The 22,828-nt window shown below is 34.3% G+C and overlaps 1 protein-coding gene across 2 annotated transcripts in view; it reads left to right on the top strand.

The window, feature by feature from the left end:
- The window catches only part of MARCHF8 (membrane associated ring-CH-type finger 8), a 127,453-nt gene that overhangs the window by 18,326 nt on the left and 86,299 nt on the right, over nt 1–22,828 (top strand). The gene's annotated exons all lie outside the window — the stretch shown is intronic.

Here is a 22,828-nt window from a genome sequence, read left to right as displayed (position 1 = left end):
TATTAACATATAGCTTATTTTAGAGAATTTTGCTATCGTAAATATATTTCGATGGGTATCTTTAGGCATACATTTTAATCCACAGTTCCGATGATTTCGGATAGTGTCATGAATTTGAATCGCTGAGTGAGGAGGTGTGGATATTTTTAAGGCTCTTGATTCATGTTACTGAACTGCTTTACTAAAAGGTTCTAATTAACACTCCCACCAGCAGGGTGTTGAGTGACCCCTTTAGAGCATCCTCGCCAATATTGAGTGCTATTAAAAAAGAAAAGAACTGATTTGACAGGTGAAAAACATCTCATTTTATCCTTTTTTTCCTGTTTAAATTATTAATGAAGTTGATTTTGGTTTTTCTTTTTCCTTTAAAAGTTCATTAGCGTCTTCAGTAAATTGACTGTGAAAATCTTTTTCCCAATAATCTTTTGATGTGTTACTCTTTTCCACTTCTGATTCCTTTGTATAGTTTTTTGTCAAAAACACTTTTCCAGTTTTCCGGTTTTGTCTTTCCCTTTATGTGTAACTTTTGATATTATTTCAAACTTACAAGAAAAAACTAAGAATACAAAGAATTACTACATATCCTTTACTAGAATCACCCGTTGTTTATATTTTACCCCATTAGCTTTATCACATTCTCTATGCATTTATGTAAACACATTTTTTTTTTTATTCATTTGAGTCTAAGTTGTAAGTCTTAAGAACCAGGGCCTTCTATTTTATAACCATAGTAAAAATTAATGATTGATAAATATTGTTATCTGATTCACAGTTTATATTCAGATTTTAATAATTATCTCTGTAATGTCCTTTTCCCTGCCCAGTATCCGGTCTAGAATCACACTGAATTTTTTTTTCAATCTTCATGCATTGCTTTTATTGCCTTTGCCAAGAATTATGTGACCATATGCCAAAATTAATACAACCACTTGGAATGGGTGAAAATTACAAACTCTAGGCCTTACAGCATGGCCACATGTTGTCTCTGTTTAGATGATGTGAAAATACCAAGTTAGTATAGTCAATAAAATGAGCTGTGATGTAAGTGATAGTTAATAAGTCAGGCTACCAGAACAAAACACTGAGATGGCTGAGTTGCTGACCTTGCTGGAAAATGTAATGGTAAATAACAGACAAGGGGAGCTCATGTTTTTTTTTTTTTTTTAATTAAAAATATTGGGGCGACATTAGTTAATAGAGTCAAATAGATTTCAAGTGTACAATTCAATAATACGTCATATGGCTCATGTTTCTTTAGTCTCCTTTAATGTGAAATAGTTCCTCAACCTATCTTTGTCATTCTTGGCATTGATATTTTTGGAGTACAGACCAGTTATTTTCAATTTTTGCTTGACACAAGTTTGTTTATGGTTAGATTCAGGTTATACATTTTAGACAGGGATAACAAAAAGTGATTTTTATTTCTCTTAATGCAACATATTAGGAGCCACATGATGATAGTCAATTCCAGTATTGGTGATAACATTTGACAGTTAGTTAAGTTGCTATCTGCCAGATTTCTCCACTGTCAAGATACAGTTTTCCCTTGGAAATTAATAAGTATATACTGACAGCAAGTAAATATCCTTTTCCTCATCAAACTTTACCCACTAGTTTTAGCATCCAATGATGATTTTACACTCTGTACTTCCTTCTGAATTTATTAATTGGCATTCTTCTGTAAAGAGTCTTCCTTCCTTCTCTTACCTCCCACCCATTCATCCATTTATACACCTATCCATTCATTCATTCATTCATTCATTCAATCCATTCATTCAATTCATAGATATATTCTTTAGTGGCCTATAATTCATTACTCTAATTAGTAGGCTATACTTCATTACTCTAATTATTTTGATACTTAAACTTCCATGAACTTTTTCAAGCTGGCTCTCATGTATTTTTTATATTTCTCCACAATTCTTTGAGCACTTATTTGCTTTCCAGTGTAACAAGGTGTTTCAGGTTCATTGTGTGTGCCTCAGCCCTTGATTCAACTTTTCTCTAAGGACCCTTGTTTCTATTTAGTGGAGAACAAGATTTGAGTGCATGATGTCCTTATTGCAACGAGTGCATCCTTACTTCTAGGCTCTCTTAGTGGATGGTGCTAAGACCTGTTTGTGTGTATGTATATATACATGCATATGCATATCAGTATTTTTACTTTTACATTTATGTATATGTGCATGTATGTGAGTGTGCATGTATGTATATATTAAAAACTGTGATTTCATACTGATACTACCAGTGTTAATCCAACAGCATAGGGATACATTTTAGTGTCTCCTTATGTTGAATTTTGTCAAATGCTTTTACACCTTGCTTACACTCATACAAAGATATTATCCTGTGTTTATTTTTAGGAATTTTATAGTTTTAGATTGTTGGTTTAGATCTATGATCCATCTTAAATTATTTTTTGTTTATGTTATAAGGGTTGAAGTTCATATTTTTTTCCTCTATGGATTCCCAGTTGTTCCAGTACCATTCGTTAAAAAGGCTTTCTATATCCACCGAATTGCTTTGATGCCTCTTTTGAGAATCATTTGTCCACATAACTGTGAGTCTGCCCCTGGACTCTCTATTCTGATCTGCTTGTCTGTGCTTAGGCCAGGACCATACTTTGGTGATTACTGTAGCTTTCTAAATCTGAAGTCTGATAGTGTAAGTCTTTTAACTTTATTCTTTGTCAAGATTGTTTTGGCTGTTCTAGAACGGATCCTTTGCATTTCCATATAAATTTTAGAATCAAATGGCCAATTTCTATGAAAACACCTGGTGGGAATTCGGAGTTCTTATTAGGGCAGAATCAACATCTTTATAATATTGAATCTTCCAAATCACAAACAATATATATGTCTCCATTTATTTAGATATTCAATTTCTCTTAGCAGTGTTTTGTAGTTTTTAGTATATGGAACAGGCATGTCTTTTGTTAAAATTATTCATAATCACACTTTTTTGACATTTTGAGATAAATTTTTAAAATTATATTTTCTTTTTGTTGCAATATATAGGAATATGTTTGAATTTTGTACACTGACCTTGCATCCTGCAGTCTTGCTAAATTAATCTTGCTAAACCGACTTAGATGTTTTAGGCTTTTTTTTTTTTTTTTTTTTTTTTTTTTTTTTAGCAACGATGTAGCCTGTGAAAAGAAACAGTTTTACATCTTCCTTTTTAATTTTCATGCCTACAGCCCAGTAAAGGAAAAAGTCATTGTTTCATGAGTTTATTAGCTATTTAGGTATCTTTGATGAAATATATGTTGAAATCTTTTGCCTCTTTTTAAATTGGGTTATTTATCTCATTGAATCATAGGAGTTCTTTATATATTCTGGATAAAAGATTTTTTTTTTATCAAATATGATTTGTCAAATTTTTTTCCCAGTCATCAGTTATTTTAATGATGTCTTTTAAAGCACAAAAGTCTTAAAATTTCATCAAGCTTCATTTATCAGTATTTTCCTTTTAAATAACATGCACAAAGGTGATCATTGAAGCCAAAGTTATGGATTAGATAACCCAAGAAAATAGAACACAGAATGAGAAGCAGAGAGGGTAAAATGGAGATCTGAGGAATTCTAACATTTAATGTGCTTGAGGAGATATCTGCAAAAATGAAGAAGTAAGAGGAACACTAGGATGTTACATCATTTAAGTCAAAAGAAGAATATTTGAAGACTAGGAAGATAGAAAGTGTGTAAATTCAAATTACATGAGGACTGGAAAATGTCCTTTAGGCTTAACAACATGGAGAGCATTGTCGACCTTACTAACTGAAGCCAGATTGAGTGAGTCGAAATGTGTGTGGAAAGTGAGGAAATGTTGAGGGTAAGTGTAGAAGAGCTCTCTCTTGCTCTAGACAAGTAGGATAGATGGAACAGTTTCAGGAGATAAATGAATCAAGTGACTTTTTCTCCTTTTTTAAAAAAATAATAGGAACGAAGGAAATTTCTTATTTACCACCTAGTGACCCAGGTATGATGCCACTTTTGGAAAATATGTGAAATAGGTATTGATCCATTTAAAATCATGAGTTTCCTGCCTATTAGTCTCTGTAAACTTCCTCTCCATTTGTTTCTTCAAGATATATTCACAATTAAAAAAATAAAAGTAATAAATGCACATAGCCTCTTGAAAATTAAATATTTCATTTTTTATTAAGATCTAATTGGTGTACAATATATTAGTTACAAGTATACAACATATTGACTTGATATTTATATCTATTATGATATGATCACCACAGTAAATCTAGTAACCATCTGTCACCATACAATTATTTTATTCACTATTTTCTTTATGTTGTACATTATATTCCATCACTTACTTATTTTATAACTGAAGTTTGTACCTCTTATTCCCCTTCACCTTTTCATCCATCCCCCCACCTAGCTCCCCAGAAGTATTTTATATTTCAGAAATTTTCAGATTTTAGAAAAGTAACCTACACATAGTATATATTATTGAATTACTCTCTTTGAGGTAACACCTTTAATCAACATATTAATATTTATGCATAGACATATAGTATTTACAGAGTTGCATAAGTAGAGACTATAAATAGCTTCCTATCAGTTCAGGTCTGGGTTTGGCCCCCCAAGTATTCATGTAAGATCAGGTCTTATTGTTAAATATAAGTAAAGAAAAGCTAGTCCCCCCCCCCCCCCGAATTTTAAAACTATGAATAGGAGATTGTAGTACACAAGGTCTTATAATGAAAAACACTAGTCCTTTGCTCTACTCCTTCACAACCCTGTCCTGCTCCACTGAGACAGCTACTTATATTTCATAGTTGTTCTTCTGATAGTTGCCTCCATGCTTTCAAATGATATGCTTATACTATTTCTTGATTTATAAATATTATACATTATTTACTTCCTTTTATACCTCAACTCTCTTCTCCCTGTCTCTCTGATTTGGTTATATCACAGTGGTATTTACACTATTATCAGTATTGAAATATTGTTCATTTTAGAATCAAATGATTACATTTTCCTTCTATTATTTGTTGTTAATTTAATATCATGAATTTACTTGTATGATTTATAGCATACTTATCTTTATATTGTCTAGGTGCCCATGATGTTACCTCACTCCATCTTCCCTGTTGCGACTTCTTTTATTCTGGCGATCTTTCTGTGAAAGTGTTCCATGTATCTATCTACTCCATTGTCTCCTGATACTTTCTAGGTCTGCTACGCATCTGAAATTCTGGGACTGCTTTGTGCTGTCTCCTAAGTTATATAACGACTTTCCTGCATTCTGTGTTTTTCTGTTCCTGGAGTTAGCTCTTTAATTTGCTAGAGCACAAAATTTTTAGGAATTCTCTTTAAAATGGAGATGAGAAGTTTATTTTCTGACTTTACTCATGCCCCATGATACCATTATTCTTCCACTACATTTGTTTGATATTTTTTCTGGGTATGCAATTTCCTGTTTAAAAGAATTGTGAAGGCATTATGTATCTGTCATCTGGATCCATTGGTGCTGTTACGAGGTCTAATTCTATTTTGATTTATATTTTCCTTTGCAATCTAATACCTCTTTCTTTCTTCCCCCCACTGAAAAAATTTATTATTCAAATTTTTCTTTGTTCTTGGTGTTCTAGGATTTTACCATAATTCCCTCAAAGTCCATCTGTGTTGTCACAAATGGTAGGATACCTTTTTTTAATGACTGGATTTTTTCCTGTGTGTGTGTGTGTGTGTGTGTGTGTAAGAGGGGGGGTAGACAGAGAGAGAGAGAGAGAGAGAGAGAGAGAGAGAGAGAGAGAGAGAGAGAGAATGTGTGCGTGCGCCACATTTTCTTTCTTCATCCATCGATGGACACATAGGTTGCTTACATATCTTGGCTATTATAAATAATGCTGCAATGAACATGGGAGTACAGATATCTTCTTGAGTTAGTGTTTTCTTTTTCTTCAGTTAAATACTCAGAATTGCTGAATTGTATGGTAATTCTATTTTTAATTTTTTGAGGAACCTTCATACTGTTTTCCATAGTGACTGCACCACTTTACATTCCCACCAACAGTGATAAGAGTCCCTTTTCCTTCACATCCTTGCCAACACTTTGTTATTTTTGTCTTTTTGATAACAGCCATTCTGGCAAGTGTGCGATGATATCTCATTGTGATTTTGATTTGCATTTACCTGATGATTAGTGATATTTAGCATCTTTTAGTGTACCTGTCTGTATGACTTCTTTGGAAAAATGTCTATTCAGAGCCTTTGCCCATTTTATAAAGGACTTTTTCTTTTTGCTATTGATTTGTTGTCTGAGTGTTTTTCCCCCCCAGCTTTATTGAAGTATAATAGGCAAGGAGTTGCTTATATTTACATTGTACAATTCAGTGAGGCTTTTTTTTTTTTCAATTATAGTTGGCATAAAATAATATATTCATTTCAGTTGTATAGCATAGTGATGAGAAATCTATATAACTCACGATGTGGTCACTCCACTGAATCAGGTACCTTCTCCCCACTTACATATTCTTACAGCATTGTTGACTATTTCCTTTATGTTACGCTTTCTATCTCCGTGACTATTTTGTATTTATCTGTTTGTGCTTCATAATTCCTTTATCCTTTTCACAGTCCCTCCCAAGGCCCCCTTCCATCTAGTAGCCCTCAAAATATCCTCTGTATTTATGAGTTTGTTTCCATTTTTGTTGTTGTTGTTTATTTTATTCTTTAGATTCTACATGTACATGAAATTATTATGTGGTATTTGCCTTTATCTGACTTACTTCAGTGCAGTACCCTCTAGGTCTGTCAAGGCAGTACCTTTTTGCATCCTCCTCCTTTTAGTCTGTGTGTATCTTTTAAAATGAAATGAGTCTCTCGTAGGCAGCATATGTAGGGATCTTGTTTTCTTATCCATTCAGCCACTCTATCTTTTGGTTGGAGCACTTACTTCTTTTCTGTTTGATACTTGTTGATAGGAATGTAGTTATTACCATTCTTTATGATTTTGTTACATGTTTTTTCTTCTTAAAGAAGTCCCTCCAACAGTTCCTGTAACACTGGCTTGGTGTTGATAAATTAGTTTAGCTTATTTTTGTCTGGGAAGCTGTTTATCTGTCCTTTGACTCTAAATGATAGCTTTGCTGGGTAAAGTATTCTTGATTGTAGATCCTGGGTTTTCAACACTTTGAATATTTTGTGCTAAGCCTTTCTGTCCTGCAAAGTTTCTTTTGAGGAATCAACTTCCAGTCTTATGGGTGCTCCCTTATAGGAAAATAATTACCTTTCTCTTGCTACTTTTAAGATTCTCTCTTTGTATTTAACTTTTGGCATTTGAATTATGACGTATCTTGGTGTGGGCCTCTTTGGATTCATTTTTGGGGCTCTCTGAGCTTCCTGGGGTGGTATGTTCATTTCTTTCACCAGGTTAAGGAAGTTTTCTGTCATTATTTCTTCAAATACATATATTCATCTTCTTTTTCTCCTCTTCAGGTACCCCTGTGACATGGATGTTATTACCCTAAATTTTGCCCCATAGGTTCCTTAAATTATTATTATACTCTTTTATCTGGTTGGGTGTCCTTGGCGCCCCATCTTCTATATCAGTGTTTTGATCCTCTTCTTCCTCCACTGTGTTGATTCCCTCTGCTATACTCTTCATCTCAGATAATATATTCTTCATTTCTAACTGGTTCCCTTTTATAATTTCCACTTCCATTTTTATGTTTTGATCTCTTTGTTGAAGTTATCAATTTATCTCTACTTTCCTTAATTTCATCAAGCATCTTTATAACTAGTGTTTTGAGCTCTGCATCTGTTAGATTGCTTGACTCCATTATTCCTGGATTGCTGGTATTTTCTCTCATATGGTTTCTATTTCTTTCTCTTCCCATTTTGGCTGTCTTTCGGTGTCTGTTTCTATGTACTAATCAAAGCTGCTAAATCTCACGGTCTTATTAGTGTGAATTTGTGTAGTAGGTGTCCAGTGGCACAATCCTGAGAAGAGTTCAGTTGCAGGTCAAGTTTAGCTCCATCCTGTGCCTCTCCAAAGCCACCTGTTATGATTCAGCAAGCAATCCACAGATGCTGTGCTTAAGTTACCTCAAGAAGCCACGCCAGAAACCGAGGTCAGCTGCCATCAGTATGAGTCTTGGCACTGCTTAGCCAGTGAAACAGGACTCACCAAGGACACAACTGAATGTGGTTTGGGTGCAGTTGTGAGTTGGGGGAGGCGGAGTTTCAGAGCGTCCTCCGTTTTCCAGTTTGATGACATCTCAGCTATAGGGGTGCTGCCTCTGCCTACTGGGAGAGGGGAGGGCTCAACAGAGGAGCAGTGGATATAGCTAGCACGTCTGCTCAGTGGAAGTGCGCCTCTGGTCCTCACTCCAACAACTCAGTGTCCCCTCTAAGTCCCTAGTGACTCCTGAGCAACTGACCTACTACTGGTGCTCCGAGCGGTCAGGTCTGTCACCATGAAAATCCGGTTGTGGACACGGCCCCTTTTAGTGGCTTCTGCAGCTGGCAGCTGCTGCTGCCACAGCCTCTGTCCCACTCAGATGCTGCGGCATGGCCAGCCTCGTGTCTTCGTTCCCTCCTACCTCTAACCACTGCAGGGTAATTTCTTATTTTTCTCCCTATTTTTAGTGCTTGTGTTCATGTAGACCCCCAGGCGACTCTGCAGTCTCTTTGATCCTTGTCTCTGTAACAATGGTAGAAACATATCTCTGGAAGGAACCATTATCTTTTATAGAACACAGAAAAGAATAACAAACACAGGCTATTAGTAAATGCCTTTTTTCTTTTAATCATGGTTATAAAAGAAACCTATTGCTCCAAAATACTGAAAACCTTCTTCCACCAGAAAGATGTATTAATTCTGCTTAACAGCAGATTTTCTTGTGTGAAGGAAGCCCATGTGTCCAGGATCTGACCATGAGGTCAGACACTTTCACTGTTTAAACAGTATTTACTGTAAAAGTTATTCAATTTCCTGCCACCAGTCATATAAACTTACCCACTGCCCCCAACCCTTTCATGAATTATGTAAATTATATCATGCAATTCAAAGGAGGAGACAACTCAAGCTCTGCGAATGTACCCGGGCTCTTTGCCCTTTTCCTCACCCTCTATCAGCCATCCTTCTAGCCCACATTTTCATCCTCTTCTTCCTAAAGGCCCCTTTGCATCAACAAAGTAATGGAATCAGTTTTCCAAGGTAAATGCATAGTAGTTTATGTCACAAATATATAAATTTAAAGCAGTTTACATTACTAGATGCTATTAAAAATTACAAAATTCCATATTAATACAGAATTTTAAGGCACTTTGTGTTTCTCATCTTTAAAGAAAGAAAAATGCTTTCCATCTTCCTAGTCCCTTTCCATCTGTAACCAAACTTTCTGAGTTGTCTTCAGTTGTCTCCACTTTCCCATCTTCCATAACTCAGTTTTCTCCCCATTTAATAGAAACTATTCTTGGCCTTTATTATTTACTGATTGAACTTAGAAGAGTTCCAAATGAAAGGAACCAAAATAATCCATACAAAAAAGAAAACTGGGGGAAATAAAGTTAATTTCTAAAGTGCTTTTAATTCTTTTAAATAAGTTAATCAATAACTTCTTAGAGTTACAGATGATATGGCATCTATAAAGACAAAATATGATAATATAAAAAAGAAAAAACTAAAATTGCTCTTAAAATTAAAAATTACAATCAAAATTAAAAATTCAAAAGAAGGGTTAGAAAATTAAGTCACAGAACTTGCAGAGAAAGTCGTACAGAAATACAGAATAGAAAATAGAGAAGATGGAAGGATTTGTGGATACAAGAATATCTGCAGATTGGTTCAGGAATTCTAACATCTGACCCAAAAGGAGTTCCAGAAAGAAGGAGCAGAGAACACAGAGGGAAGTAAATAATCAGAGAAATAATACAAGAAATTTCCAAGAACTAAAAGATGCAAATCCCCACAACAAAAGACCCAATAAGCACCTAGCACAATGAATTAAAAAAACTCAAGAACTGGGCAAAATGTTGTAGAAGATAAAAGCTTCACTCATCCCCTCTTGTGACCACATCAAACTTGAGATGGAAACACGGAGCAAACAGCAGTGTAAACAACAGATAGCCTTCTAAGTTCTGGGCAGATGGTCTATTATATGATCTACCATATGATCCTGCAGTCCCTCTACTGGGTATTTACCCCAAAGACTTTAAAACTCATATCCAAAAAGATACTTGCACACTGATGTTCATGGCACCATTATTCACAGTGGCCAGGACATGGAATCAACTGAAGTGTCCTACAATGATAGATGATTGGCTAAAGAAGCTGTAGTACGTATGTACAATGGAATATTAGCCGTAAGAAGTGATAAAATACTGCCATTTGCGACAACCTGGATGGACCTCTAGATAGATAATCATGCTAAGTGAAATAAGCCAGACTGAAAAAGTTGAAAATCACATAATATCACTTATATGTGGAATATAAACCTAAAAACAACAAAAGAACAGGAAAAACAGAGACTCGGATATGGGCAATGGACTAGTTGTTACCAGATGGTGGGTGTTGGGGGACGAGGGAAGAGGTAGATAGGGTAAAGGGGGTCAGATATAGGGAAGTTGAGGGAGGGTGAAGTGGGTAAAGAGGATCAAATATATGGTAGCTGAAGGAAACTGGACTCTGGGTGGTAATCACACAATAGAATATATAGATGTCAAATTATAATGTACACTTGAATATTATATAATCGTATTAACTGATGTTAATACAATTACATAAACTTAAATAAAAACATCATGAAGAAAGCCAAACTATTCCCATTATGCACAACTGCTATTTTTTGAGGGGGAGTACTGTGCAAAAGTATTAGAGGAGATGCTGGGGGAAAAAAAGCATAAAACAAACACTACTGTGGCTATAAACATCTGCATCCTGCGAATGCATCCCCCTACTTTATTTCCATAGGAATATTAGGCTTGAATTCTGTGAGACCTTAAGAAATGTACTCCTCACAGAAAATGAGTCCTTTTATGGTTTATTCATCAATAACATAAAATTCTATTACCGACCTATGTGGAATGACTTGAGATTTTAATTTTAGCTCTTTAAAAATACACATTTAAACTATAAAGTATTATTATTGAATGTTTAGAAAACAGAGAAATGAAAATCACTTATATTGCCACATTATTAAATGGCTGGAATTTTTATGAATTCCCTTCTAGGATTTTTGCTTGTGTATATATAACACACTTGTAGTTATAATATGTGTATAATTTTACCACTTGTTTTTTATCACACCCATGTTTCTCTTGCTTTTAGTGTCCACATAATATTCCTTTGATTGTACTAGCACCTCAGTTTACTTAGCTGTTCTCCTTCTATTTTTTTTCTTTTTTTGATAAATAATGTTATATTTAAAATTATGGGACTTTTAGATTTTTACACATTTTCTCAGGCCAAGCTTCCCAAAGGTAGGCTCTTGTACAGTTTCTGAGTCCTACTGCTTATTGGTTTCCCTCATGGGCATTCTGAGTGTATGATACTACAGTAAGAAGATTATGAGAACATAGCCCTGGTACATATTTGTCAATCATAGGTTTCACCATATTTTTGTAGAATTCTGTAAAGGAAAAGGTTTTTGAATGATTGCCTTTCCTTGATTATGAAAATGTTAAGTGAAGATTCATACTATGTCTGTCCTCTTTTGTGAAGTGGCTGTTTCTAAGCCCTGGCCATTTACTTATTGGGATTTTAATGTTTTTTTTTTTTTTTAAATAGCTATTTACTTTAACTTCTTATGTAAAAAAGATATTAACTTTCTGTCCTATATGCTGCAAATATTTTCCAGTCTTTTTTTTTTTGCCTGTTCATTTATTGTTGCTTTTAATTATAGAATTATATCTACAACCCTTTTCCTTTTGTGATTTTTTTTTCCTGTTAATTCTAGGCTTTAAAAAAAAGTCAGTTTCCCGTTAGTTCCTTAATGTATTCACTTGAAATTATATCTTATTATGTTATTATTTTTTTACATTTAACTTTTATATCCATGAGAATTTATTCTGATTAATGAAGTATAAGTCTTAATTGATAATTTTCCCCCTTCCAAATTGTTAACCAGTTATCCCAACATCATTTATTTAGTAACTTGTCCCTTTCCTATAATTTCGTGTTGCTGCTTCTATTGGCTATTGTACTTTTCTGTATAATTCAGTTTCTGAACTGTCTGTTCTGCCTTATAGCTATACCTTGCTGTTTAATAATAATTATTGCCTTGTAATGTTTTAATATTTCATAGGACTCATTTCCCTGTTGCTTCTTCCCCAACATTTTTATTTCATTATTTCATTCTTACGCATACTTTTAGAATCATTTTGTCAAGTAAAAAAATCTTGGTTAGACTTTGTTTGGAAGTACATTGAATATATGCTTTAATTTGGGGAGAATATACCTTATTCACATATACTCTAAAATCACTGAATGTTTTTCATTGAAAGTTCTGAAGTAGCTTTTATATCATTTAAATCTATTTTATGCTTTTTGTTTTGTTGATATACAGGAATATTAGTGACAAAATGGATTTATTGGGGAATAGCAAAGAATTGCAATTCTGGACAAGCAAGCTATAGGAAATCCCTCAGGCAAGTCCAGCAAGAAAAGGGGAGGGTTGCTACTTTATAGAGAAAAAGGAGGAAATTGGGAGGAGTTGTTTTGAATGAAAGCCCATTGGAGGAAAGTGAGGGTGCAGCAATTTCCATTGGCTGGACTTGGTCCTAGTTGAGGTCTCTAAGTAAAGGTTCCTGTTGGGGTTTGTAACTGACATGGAGTGGTAGTGCATGAGGCCTACCCTTAATGGTCTCCTTTCTTCATTTTAAATGAGGTGTCCTTTATTCTGTTTTACAGTTTATATACTTCTTTCTTACACTAGAATACATTACTGATTATACAAATGTTTATGTTTTTAACTGATTCCAATAGTTTTTTGAAAATTTTTGGAGTTTAATTCTTCCATTGCACTATAAATTCTCTTTTTATTTTTAGTTTTATCACAGCAGAAAAAAATGACATGCTTATTTTGCCTTTTAGTTTAATTTAAACATCTTAAACTAAACTTTAAATTTAGTTTAATTTAAAGTTTTGCTGTGAGTGTAATTAAATTTTGATTGAGAGGGTTTTGTTTTGTTTTGTTTTGTTTTTTTAAGTTAGGGCTTCTCCATTGCTGTTTTCTAAAAAGTTTTAAAATTCTGTATTGACAATGGGTTTTATTGTTTGTTTATAGCATTTAATGACATAAGTGACTGATTCTTCAAGTGTTCCTTGGAAAACTGAATCTATTCTTGGGTGTTCAGGTGTCATGGCATTCTGGTGAATCTCAGTGCATACTCTTTACATATTTGGGATTTCCCACAGGCATGTCAAGCTCAGTGTGCCCATGGCAAGCCCTATTTTATCCCCTGCTCCTCTCTGTATCCCAGTCTTCTGAATGCACAGCCAGAAACTAGGGCACTGTTTAGACCCCTGACTAGATAATGTCAGTCTTCCTTTTCAAATGGTCTATCTTGCTTCTTCATATTCGCTGCTTTAAGACTGGCCTTCATCATTCAGTGCTGTATATTACTCATTCAGTGAGCAGGAGTCTCTTCACTACTGCTTTTTTTTTTTTTTTTCTTCTGTGTCTGCTAGCTGCTGTGCACAGGCTTCTCATTTTCTATATGAGACATGCTTCTGATAGAGACAGGCTTGACTTAAAGTTATTTATTATGAGTGCCAGTTAGGATGTTAAGATTTTACAACTCAACAATGGGGAGGAGCAGGGCACTGCTGGAGCCTGGCACCTAATGAGCAAGGGAGCATGCAGACCTGAGGTGACTGTCCCTTCAGAAGGCTGCGACTGGCATCTTTGTCTTCTCCTAACTGCTTCTTTGCTGTCCCCAGTATTTTTGGAATGGGCAGAATTCTTCATTTATCTTGCCCATCTGAGAAGCATAGAACAGCTTGATTGTTAAGCCATGCTGGTCATCTTAGGGATCAAGCCTTCCTACTTCTTCCCTTATAGAGATAGTATTGTCAGCCTTGCCTCTCCTCATAGCCATGTTGCTAGAGGTCTTAAATGTCAGAAAGGATTTGAGGGCCAAGTTGTAAAAGATGTAGGAAGACAGAAAATACTAGAGAGACAAGACAAACTGACTATGTGGCTATGAGGGGAATCACTGAAGATGCCTGAAAAGGCAGATAGGAAAGTATGCTAATGTTAAAACCCTTCCATTTGAACTGAATAGAGATTATTTCTGTTTTACAGATGAAGAAACACAGTCATTGAAACTTATCAGTTTGCCAAACATCACAGTATTTAAGAGTCAATACTTAGGTTTCTGGTTGCTGATTTTGTACTCTTCCCTTTCTCAAAACTGGAAGAGTGATAAGATAACAGTGGACATCTCCATTTCATCCAGATAAATTACCTAGGGATATCACAAAGGAAAAACAAAATTTTATTTGTCTTAAGCCATATTAAGTATTTCCATATTCTTTTTATAAACAGCTTTATTGAGATATAATCCATTACAATCCACTCATTTAAAGTGCACAGTTGTATGGCTTTTAGTATACATAAAAGATATACAACCATCACCATAATAAAATTTAGAACATTTTCATTACTGTAAAAAGAAATCTTTTTAGCCATCCCTACCTAACCCTTGGCTATCACTAACCTACTTTTTGTCTCTAGATTTAGATTTGCCTCTGGACATTTCATACAAGTGTCACACAGTATTTGGTCCTTTCACTTAATATAATGTTTTCAAGGTTTATCCATGTTGTAGCTTGTATTCATATATCATTCCTTTTTATTGCTGAATAATATTCAATTGTATAGTTAACACATTATTTATTCATTCATCAGTTTATGGACATTTGAGTTATTTTTGTTTTTGGCGATGAATATCTATGTTTTTTGTGTGGGGGGGCCATATACTTTTCATTTCTTCAGGTGAGTGTATACCTAGAAGTGTAATTATTGGGTCATATGATAACTCTATATTTAATATTTTGAGGAAAAGCTAGACTTCTCCATAGCATCTGCATACATTCTCACCACCAGTGGTATATGAGGGTTTCAGTTCCTCCACAGTCTTTCCAACATGTACCATTCTTTAATTATAGTCATACTTGAAAAGACCATTCTTTTCCCCATTGAATGGTCTTGGCACCTTGTTGAAAATCAATTAACCACAAATAGTTTATTTCTTGATTCTAAATTCTATTTCATTGATCTGTGTATCTATCCTTATTTCATTACTACACTGTCTTGATAATTACTCCTTTGTAATAAGTTTCGAAATTGGGAAGTATGAGTTCTTCAACTTTGTTCTTTTTCAAAATTGTTTTGGATGTTTTGGGTCCCTTGAAATTCCATATGAATTTTACAGAGAAGTCAGCTGGATTTTTTTTATAGGGATTTTTTTATCTGTAGATCAGTTGGGGGAGAATTGCCATCTTAATTGTAAGTCTTCTGATCCATGAAAATGGGATATCCATTTCCATAATGTTAATGACCAACTCTGTCAGTTCAGTTCTTCTTGAAATGGATGTTTGTATTAGATGTATTGTGATTTGCAGGTTAGCATTAGTGGAATTGAAGTTCTCATGCCTGGATTGTCAGGCATAATGCAGAGGTTTAACTATTCCTCTTAATTAGGATGAATTGATATACGACAGATATTTGGAAAGTACGCAAAGAAAATTGTATGAGTAACAACTGCTTTATGCTTTTCATATGAACCTCCACAAGAAAGGTATTTTTAGTTTGGTTTTTAAAATTATCATTTTTATTCTAAATATATATGGTTTAGGAGAGGAGTTGCTTCAGGCTAACTTTCAGGTCTATTACTTGGAGATCAGGGTGCCTATCAAAAAAGTAGCTTAAATAACTGTAAGGCGGGAGGTCTTTCAGAACTGCAGAAAATTCAAAACACTCTAAAATTTGTGTTTTTCTGGCATAAATAGTCCTCCCGGGCCTTGTCATAGACATCTAGTAGTAATGATATGCAGGAAGCACCAAAGGCAGCTATTGGCATGATATGTAGCAAGGCTCTGGGCATGGTAAGTTTGACTAAGTATTGCAAGAAGGCATACGGATTTTGTCATCTGTGACACAGGAGTTTAATGCATCAGTGATGAAAAACTTCTCCATGCTGACTATTGTGATCCCATAGAGTATAAGACACTCAGCAGTAGATACGTGCCATTTGTCTTGTGTAATGGTATCATAAATACTCAGACCATTTGTTGAGTACAGTGCTCCATCTTGTGTCATTCTTCATCAGAGGTTTGAAATAAAGTTGGTGACGTGTAATATCCAAACACAAACATTTTATTTCTTATACTATCTAACATCACCTCTATTTTCTGTTTTGTTTGTTATCCATGGCCACTCACCCTATAAAGACTTTGAAAAACGGAATTTTTTTTTTTAATAAAAAATGTATTGGGGTAACATTGGTTAATAAAATTATAATTTCCAAGTGTACAAGTTAATAATAACTGTGTATATTGCATTGTGTTCACCACCCAAAGTTAAATTTCCTCCTGTCATCATGCTTTTGAATCCTTTTATCCTATCTACCTTCTCCTTCCTCCTTTCTCCTGGTAACCACTAAACTGTTGTCTATGTCTGAGTTTTTATTTGTTTATCTTGTTGTTGCTTTCAGTTTTATATCCCCCCTATAAGTGAAACCATATATGGCTCTCAACTTTTTCTGTCCAACATATCACTTAGCATAATAATCTCAAAATCCATCCATCTTGTCGCAAATGGCAATATTTCATCTTTTCTTATGGCTGAGTAACATTCTATTGTATATATGTACTACGACTTTATCCAGTCATCTATCGAAGGGCACTCCGGTTGTTTTCACGTCTTGGCCACCGTAAACAATGCTGCAATGAACATTGGGGTACATACATTTTTATGGGTAAATGTTTTCAAAGGTTTTGGGTAGATACCCAGAAGAGGGATTTCTGGGTCATATGTCATTCTAGTCTTAATTTTTTGAGTAAACCTCCATACTCTTTTTCATAGTGGCTGTACCAGTTGACATTCCCACCAGCAGTGTATGAGGGTTTTTTTCCCTACAATCTCTCCAACACTTATTATTACAGTCTTGTTGATAATAACAATTCTTATAGGTGTGAGGTAGTATCTCATTATGGTTTTGATTTGCATTTCACTAATAGCTGGTAAGTTGAGCATCTTTTCATATAAGGGGCTAATATCCAAAGTATGTAAAGAATTCATACAACTCAACAACAGAAAAATAATCAATCAAAAAAATGGGTAGAGGACCTGAACAGACACTTCTCCCAAGAAGACATACAAACAGAATATCCTTTTATTTAAAAAAAAAATGTTTGATTATAGTTGACATTCAATATTACATTGGTTTCAGATGTACAGCATAGTGGTTAGCCATTTACATAACTTACTTTCAAAAGCCCCCCAACTCTCCTTCCACCTGGTAATCATCAGTTTGTTCTCTATATCTGTGACTTTGTTCTGTTTTGTTTTTTCATTTATTTCGCTTTTTAGATTACACATATTTTTGAAATCATATGTATTTGTCATTCATTCTCTGTCTTATTTCCCTTAACATAATACTCACTAGGTCCATCAATATTGTCATTAATGCTAAGATTTCATTCTTTTTTCAGGCTGAGTACTATTCCATTGTATATATGTACCACATCTTCTTTATCCAGTTGTCTATCAAAGGACAGTTAGGTTGCTTTCATATCTTGGCTATTATAAATAATGCTGCATTGAACATAGGGATGCATACATATTTTCAAATTAGTGTTTTGGATTTCTTCAGATAAATACCCAGAAGTGGGATTGCTGGTTCCTATTGTAGTTCTATTTTTAATATTTTGAGGAGCTTCCCTACTGTTTTCTATAGTGGCTGCACTAATTTGCAATCCCACTGACAGTGCATAAGGGTTCCTTTTTCTCCACAGTCTTACTAATACTTCTTGTTTGTTGATTTATTGATGATAGCCACTCCAACAGGGTTGAGGTGATATCTCATTGTGGTTTTAATTTGCATTTTTCTGATAATTAGTGATGTTGAGCATCTTTTCATATATCTTTTGGCCATCTGTGTGTCCTCTTTGGAGAAATGTGTATTTAGGTCCACTGTCCATTTTTCAATTGGATTGTTTGTCTTTTAGTGTTAAGTTGTATGAATTCCTTATATATTTTAGATATTAACCACTTATCAGATGTATTACTGGAGAATATCTTCTCCATTCAGTAGGCTGTGTTTTTGTTTTATTGATGATTTCCTTTGCTGTGCGGAGATTTTTTAGTTTGATATCCCATTTGTTTATTTTTTGTTTGTTTCTCTTGCTCAAGGAGGCAAATGCAAAAAATATACTATTAAAGTCAACATCAGAGAGTTTACTGCCTATACTATCTACTAAGAGATCTATGATTTTGGTTCTTACATTTAAGTGTGTAATCCATTTTGAGTTATTCTTGTATGTGATGTTAGAAAGTAGTTCAGTTTAATTTTTTGCATGTATCTGTCCAACTTTTCCAACATTTATTCAAGAGACTGTCTTCACCCCATTGTATATTCTTGCCTCCTTTGTCATAGATTGATTGATCATAGAGGCGTGGATTTATTTCAGGCTTTCTATTCTGTTCCACTGATCTGTGTCTGTTTTTATACCAGTACCATGCTGTTTTGATTATTAGAGCCTTAAAGTATAGTTTCATATTGGATAATATGATACGTCCAACTTTATTGCTCCATCTCAAGATTGCTTTGGCCATTTGATCCTTTTGTGGTTCCATATAGATTTTAGAATTATTTGTTCTAGTACTGTGGTAAAGGCCATTGGTATTTTGATGAATCTATAGATTACTTTGAGTAGTATGGACATTTTAACAATGTTTATTCTTCCTATCCATGAGCATCGTATATGCTTTTATTTATTTATTTGTTTCCTTCCTTCCTTCCTTCCTTCCTTCCTTCCTTCCTTCCTTCCTTCCTTCCGTTTCTTCAATGTCTTATAAGTTTTCAAGTACAGTTCTTTTATCTCCTTGATTAAATTTATTCCTAGGTATTTTGATTTTTTTGTAATTGTAAATGGGATTGTTTTCTTAATTTCTCTTTTAGATAGTTCATTATTGGTGTATAAAAATACACCAAATTTCTGAATATTAATTTTGTATTCTATTTTACTGTATTTATTATTTCTAATAGTTTTTTTGGGGGGGGGCGGATTCTAGGGTTCTCTCTATAGTATGTCATCTACAAATAATGACAGTTTTACTTCTTTTCCAATCTAGATGCTTTTTATATCTTTTTCTTGTCTGATTGCTATGGCATTTTATTTTTTTCTTGTCTACTGTGGCTAGGATTTCCAACACTATGTTGAATAAAAGTGGTGAAAATGGACATCCTTGTCTTTTTCCTGATCTTAGGAAAACACTTTTAGCTTTTCACTGTTAAATATGATGTTAGCTGTGGGTTTGTCATATATGGCTTTTATCAACATCCGTTGATATGATCTTATGATTTTTACCCTTCATTTTATTTGTATGCTCTATCACATTGATTGATTTGTGGATGTTGAACCAACCTCATATCCCAGGAATAAATCCCACTAGATCATGGTCTTGAGCTTTTCATATCTCTTGTTATAATATTTTTAAACTTCTTGGTCTATCTTCTTAATATATTGCTGAATCAGTTTGCTAATATTTTGTTGAGGATATTTGCATCTATGTTTATTAGCGATGTTGGCCTATAGTTTTTTTGTAATGTCTTTGTCTGGTTTTGGAATCAGGGTAATGCTGGCCTCGTAAAATTAGATCGGGAACCTTCCCTCTTCTTTAATTTTTGGACTAGTTTGAGAAGAATCGGGTGTTAATTTGTCTTTGAATGTTTGGTAAAATTTACCTGTGAAGCCTACCTGGTTCAGGACTTTCACTGGTAGTTTTTTGATTACTGATTCAACTTTGTTAGTAGTTATCAGTCTGTTCAGGTTTTCAATTTATTCTTGACTCAATCTTGGAAGATTGTATATTTTTAGGAGTGTATCCATTTCTTCCAAAATGGATAATTTGTTAGCATATAATTATTTATAGTACTTTTTTTTTATAATCCTTTGTATTTATGTGGTATCAGTTGTAACTTCCCTTTCATTTCTGATTTTATTTGTTTGGGTCTTTTTGTGTGTGTGTGTGATGTGTTTGGTTAAAGGTTTAAGTTTGTCAGTCTTTTCAGAGAACCAGCTCTTGGTTTCATTGATTTTATTTTATTTTATTTTATTTTTTAATTTATTAAGGCTGTGATCTTTATTATAACTTCCTTCCTTCTACTCACTTTGAGCTTTGTCCTTCTTTTTCTAGTTCCTTTAGTTGTAAAGTGAGATTGTTTATTTGAGAGGTTTTGTTTGTTGGTTTCTTGAGGTAGGTCTGTATTGCTGTGAATTTCTCTGTTAGGACTGCTTTGACTATTTCCCATGGATTTTTGGGTCATTTTGTTTTTACTTTCATTTTTCTCAAGGTATCTTTTGATTTCTTCCTTGATCTCATTGTTAACCCATTTATTGGTTGGTAGCATGTTATTTAGCCTCCATGTGTTTGTGTATTTTTCAGTTATTGTAATTGATTCCTAATTTTATACCATTGTGATTCGAGAAGATGGTTGGTATGATTTCAGTCTTAAATTTGTTGAGATTTGCTTTGTGACCTAACATTTTGTCTGTCCTGGTAAATGTTTCATGCGTGCTTGAAAATGATGTATATTATACTGCTTTGAGATAAAATGCTCTAAAGATATCAGTTAAATCCATCTGACCTAATGTGTCATTTAAGACTGCAGTTTTCCTTGTTGATATTCTGTCTGTAAGATCTCTCCATTGATGGAAATGAGGAGTTAAAGTCCCCTATAATTACTGTATTGCTGTCAATCTCTCCTTTTATGTCTATCAATATTCGTTTTATAAAATTAGTACATCTATGTTAGGTGTGTAAATGTTTACAAAGGTTATTTCTTCTTTTTGGATTGATCCCTTTATCGTTATGAAATGTTCTTTTTCTCTTGTTATAGCCTTCGTTTTAACGTTTATTTTGTCTAAGTATTGCTACCCCAGCTTTTTTTTTTGTTTCCATTTGCATTAAATATCTTTTTCCATCCCTCTACTTTCAATCTTTGTGTGTCTTTCGATATAAAGTGGGTCTCTTGTAGGCAGCATATGTATGGGTCTCGTTTTCTTATCCTTTTAACCATCCTATGTCTTTTAATTAGATCATTCAATTCATTTAAATTTAAAGTGATTATTGATAAGTATGTAGTAATTGTCATTTTATTATTTACATTTTATAATCTTCTTTTCCCCCTTCTTAAAGAATTCCCTTTAACATTTCTTGTAATACTGATTTCGTGGTAATGACTCATTTAGGTTTTTTTTTGTTGTTGTGAAGCTCTTTATCTCTCTTTGGATTCTAAATGATGATACCCTTGCTGTGTAGAATAGTCTTGGTTGTAGGTCTTTGCTTTTTATCACTTTGAATATTTGGTACTAATCCCTTCTGGTCTGTAAAGTGTCCCTTGAGAAATCAGCTGACAGTCTTATGGGAATTCCCTTTTACATAATTAACTGCCTTTCTTTTGATGCTTTTAAGATTCTCTTTGTTTTTAGCCTTTGCCATTTTACTTACGTGTCTTGATGTGCGCCTGTTTAGGTTCATCTTGTTTAGGACTCTCTGCACTTCCTGGACTTATATGTGTTTTTCCTTCACCAGATTAGGAAAGTTTTTGGTCATTATTTCTTCAAATAGGCTTTCAATTGCTTGCTCTCTCTTTTCTTCTTGTACTCCTATGATGCGAATATTGTTATACTTGATGTTATCCCAAGAGTCCCTTAAACCACTCTCATGTTTTAAATTATTATTATTATTATCATTATTATTTGCTCTTCTGATTGATTGTTTTCTGCTGCTTTGTCTTCCAAATCACTGATTTGATTCTCTGCTTTATCTACTCTGCTATTCCATCTAATGTATTCTTCATTTTAGTTTTGTATTCTTCATTTCTGACAGATGATTTTTCATTGTTTCTATATCCTTTTTTTATGTTTACTTGTTGAAGTTCTCCCTGAGTTCATCTAATTTTCTTCTAAGTTCATTACTTTTATCACCAATTTTTTGAACTCTATATAAGTTAGATTGCTTGTCTCCATTTTGTTTATTTTTTTCCTTGGAGTTTTGTTCTTTTCTTTCTTTTGGGACATGTTTCATTGTCTCCCCATTTAGTTGCCTCCCTGTGTTAGTTTCTACATATTAGGTAGATATGCTACATCTCCTAGTCTTGGTTGCTTAGTTTTATGTAGTAGGTGTCCTGTGGGTTCCAGTGGTGCAGACTCCTTGGTCACCTAAGCTGGGTACTCCAGGGGTGTCCCTTGTGTGGGTTGTGTGTACCTTCCTGTTGTAGTTGAGCCTTGATTGCTATTGGCATGTCAGTGGATGGAATTGACTCTTTAGTTGCAGCTGCCTTGCTGAGGACTAGCCATGGCTACAGCTATTGTGTGGGGTCTGACCCCATGGAGTGTGATTCGCTATAGTGGAGCTCTGGTACCTGCTGAGTTTACTTTTCAGATGTGTCATTTGTGAAGCTAATCGGTTGGTGTTCTGATATGGACTGAGGCTGGTCACCTAGTGTGTTGGTTCTGGAGCCTCTTGGGAGGGGCTCCAATGCAGGCCCAGGTTAATTGCTGCCTAATACCAGCCTGGAGACTCCTGGTAGAAGGTACAAGCCTGCTTGGTGGTGCCTGGAAGAGG

This window comes from Rousettus aegyptiacus, unplaced genomic scaffold, assembly GCF_014176215.1.
Source record: "Rousettus aegyptiacus isolate mRouAeg1 unplaced genomic scaffold, mRouAeg1.p scaffold_m13_p_6, whole genome shotgun sequence".
NCBI lineage: Eukaryota > Metazoa > Chordata > Mammalia > Chiroptera > Pteropodidae > Rousettus > Rousettus aegyptiacus.
This window is presented reverse-complemented; position numbering and strand designations above follow the sequence as displayed.